The sequence below is a fragment of the Aplysia californica genome, unplaced genomic scaffold, assembly GCF_000002075.1.
Source record: "Aplysia californica isolate F4 #8 unplaced genomic scaffold, AplCal3.0 scaffold00857, whole genome shotgun sequence".
NCBI classification, from domain to species: Eukaryota; Metazoa; Mollusca; class Gastropoda; order Aplysiida; family Aplysiidae; genus Aplysia; species Aplysia californica.
Genome location: NW_004798127.1, coordinates 265,147 through 269,063, shown reverse-complemented (window position 1 = coordinate 269,063; position 3,917 = coordinate 265,147).

Here is a 3,917-nt window from a genome sequence, read left to right as displayed (position 1 = left end):
CATCTGACGTGCAGAAAAAAATAACATTGTTACGATGAATGTTGAGGGAGGAGGGAGGAGGGAGGGAAGGGTTTTCCTTCTTTCTTTTTTTTGGTGGATGAAGGAGTGTGTTTTTTTTTGTTTGTTTGTTTGTTTTTGTTTTGTTTTTGTGTTTGTTGGATTTTTTTTAAAGAAAAAAAGAGTTTCATCTCCACAAAATGGTCGTTTCCTTTCCTCTCGGGGGTTTGTGCGACAGAGGTGAGCCAGGACGGAGACAAGGAGGTCCACAGGGTCGGCCCAATCAGACTGCCATCAGGGGTACTGGCGACCCGCGGGTTAAAACATGGCTCGCTAACTGATTTCCCCAAGCCCTCGAGGCACCAACGAATATGCTGAGATTTTTACATTTTGGGAGAAAAAAACCAAGAAGAAAGAAAGAAAAGGAAAGAAAGAAAGGGGAAAATGAAAGAAAGAAAGGGAAGAAAGAAAAAAAAGGAAGGACAAAAGGACGAAAGGACGTAAAAAAGAAAGAAAGAAGGGACGAAAGAAAGACAGACAGAAAGACAGAAAGAAAGAAAGAAAGAAAGACAGAAAGAAAGAAAAAAGAAAGAAAGAAAGAAAGGGAGAAAGATAGATAGACAGAAAGAAAGATGAAAAGAAAGAAAGAAAGAAAGACGGTGAGCAGTGAAATCAATGTTTTAAGTTATTGTTCGTAGCGTTTTGTTTTTTCAGCACCCTTTCTTCAGACAATTCTGCAATGCTGCTGGTATATTTTGATCTCTTTTGTTCTCTACTTTTTCACTTTAGGTTTGAGTTATGTTGCGTAATGATATAGATCTGTGTATTGCTGAGCAAAACTGACTGGTTTTGTTAACGTTCATGTATATGTCATCATTGTCCTCACCACACTACTATATGCAAGCGAGACCTGGACAGTATACCAGAGGCACGCCAAGAAACTCAACCGATTTCACCTCAACTGCCTCCGCAAACTGCTCAGAGTGAAGTGGCAGGACAAAGTCTCAGACACTGAAATCCTCGAGCAGACAGGTATGTCGAGCATCTTCACAATGCTCCGAAAGACACAACTCCGCTGGGCTGGCCATGTAGTCAGAATGCCAGACGAGCGTCTGTCAAAACTCATCCTATATGGAGAACTTCAGACTGGAGCACGCTCCCATGGAGGTCAGAAGAAGCGGTTTAAAGACACCCTGAAAGCCTCTCTGAAAGACTTTGGCATTGACCACAACTCGTGGGAAACGACAGCCCAAAACCGTGCAGCCTGGCGTGGAGCCATCAGCAAGGGAGCGGCAGCGTATGAATCACGGCGTCTGGAAACAGCGAAGAGCAAGCGCGCAACAAGAAAGTCCCGTGCAAGCAGTGCTCCCGCAATTCATGACCCTACAGCGCTACCTTGCCCTCATTGCCCAAGGACCTTCAAGGCGAAGATTGGCTTAATCAGCCACCTGAGGACCCACCCCACCCCCCGGATATGATGAAGAAGGTCTTCTTCCCTCAGGAAGGACGAACACCATATATGTGCCAGTGTGTGTGTGTGTGTGTGTGTGTGTGTGTGTGTGTGTGTGTGTGTGTGTGTGTGTGTGTGTGTGTGTGTGCTTGTGTTTAATTATTTATGAGAGGGAACAAGAGTCAGATAACGAGAGAGAGAGAGAGAGAGAGAGAGAGAGAGAGAGAGAGAGAGAGAGAGAGATAGGGTGAGGAGAGGGAGAAGGAGAGAGAGAAATTTTAATGTTCCCATTTGGCTCGGTACTACGGGAGATGGACGTTAAATTCGAAGGTCCAGACTCTTGAATAACCTTGTTAGTATTTCGAGGGAAGTTAAATCTAAACACAAATTCTCAATTTCGAGCACTAAAAAATCATCATCACCATCATCATCATCACCATCATCATCCTTTCTCACCCATACTAGAATCGAGTAGGCCACCAACAAGAGAGGGGATCTTCATTTTATTATGTCCTCGGTTATAGTCTTCCCCTTAGTCTCAGCTCAGCTGTATTCCATTTGTTTAGGTCCAAATTTAAGTCCAGCTTACAAGTACAAATAATCTTTAGGTCTTCCCCTCTTTCTCTTTCCTGGTGGATTCCATCTTAAGGCCAGTGGCGCCTCATAGTTTGTAGAACTGACCGGCTGTCCTTCACATTGATTCTTTTTTCCCACGTCCTCCCCTTCATCACCAACACTTCCCCCCCCACCCCCACCACAAAAACAACAAAAAACAACCAACCCCACACACACACTCGCCGTTGTATAGATCTACCTACATCTGTGTTCTTCCCAGTTAAACCAACACTGCTTAAGGCTTATTTTAGTGGGTAATGTTTACTTCCAGTGCTCTCAAGGTGTGTCCAAACAACTTCCGTTTTCTCTTTCTGATCTTTATATCTCCCTGGTTACACATGCCTTCTTTTCTATGATATATAATATATTATACAGTCGAAACTGCACGTACGACATGGCAACCTGTCCAAGGCTATAAACGATCATTTCCCATTTCCGCTTTGTGTGTGTGTTTGTTTTTTTTCTTCTATAATATCATACTGACACGGCCCAAGACGACTACATCCACCTGTATACTATTACGTTTATTCTCTACAATGGGTGGCCGTCGTAAAAAGACACCCCAAAAAAACAAAAAAAAACCAAAAACAACAACAACAAAAAACACCCCAACAACAAAAAAACAACAACACCCCAACAACAACAAAACTCCCGCCTAAAAATCGAATTCGGGTCTTCCAAGCGCAATGGCGAGGCGCCTAACCACAACACCAAAGACGCCGGTCTAATCATAACTCTAATAATGGTAATAAACTTAAGCGGCTGCTCAGAGAACAGAAGCGTTCAACTAATGATACTGTAATATACTGTGGGCCCGTCCTTAATTGGTAATAATAATAATAGCTTTATTGACCCTTTCAACACTGCTAGAAGCCAAGAGGGCGGGGAGTCTTGAATGTGGTTGGATGAGCACGTTCAATAATGCCCCATTCGGACACCCACCTCCCCTCTCCCCCTAAATTAAACCAATGAATAAATACATAAATATAGTTTAGAATGAATGAATAGATAAACAAATACGCAAACAAATACACAGTTGATAAACGGGTTAATAGATAAAAAAACAAAACAACAACAACAACAACGATCTGTACACTGCAAAGTCAGTGAGTCTTGTCGTGTTTTGCTGATTTCTGCAGTCATTTGTTTGCCCGTTGGAAGCACAGATAACTTTCTGTTCTCTTACTTTTTAATGATCTGTTCACAGACAGTGGTGTCGTCAGCTGACAAAACGCCTTTTTTTCATTTTGGCGCGAAATTTTTTTATTTGATAAATCGATAGTCTGACCTGTTACCCAACTTGTGTGAAAAAATCAAAGTGAAAGTGTGACTAGTTTTTGAATAAATTAACATTCTAATTTCGGAAGAACGCCTTTTTTTAATGGTTACGCTGACAAAACGCCTTTTTTTTAAAGAGTTCGCTGACAAAACGCCTTTTTTTTCGCCGCGGCTTTGGAAAAAAAGCGTTCTGTCAGCAAACTCTGTTCAAGGCAAAAGCTGACAAAACGCCTTGTTATTGTTTTGTTCCAACACTGTAGTAGTGAGGGAAGCTTCTTCTAACATGAGATCAACAAACAGTGTTGACAAACCTTGTGCTACCCCTGAGGCGTTTCTGTTCTGATTATTGAAAGTCTACATTTTGCAAAGCTTGTTGAGACCAACATTAATAATTACCTGTGTCCCGAGAGAGTGTTCTAAGACGAAACAGTCAGTTCATACGTCATGGACTACGCCATTAATTGATTCGGCACTGGGTTTTCATCTCGGAGCTAAATTGTCCACACAATAATTATAATGGTCTGTTTATTATGATCAAAATCGAATAATGTACTCTAAGGTATCGAATAAACGGGCG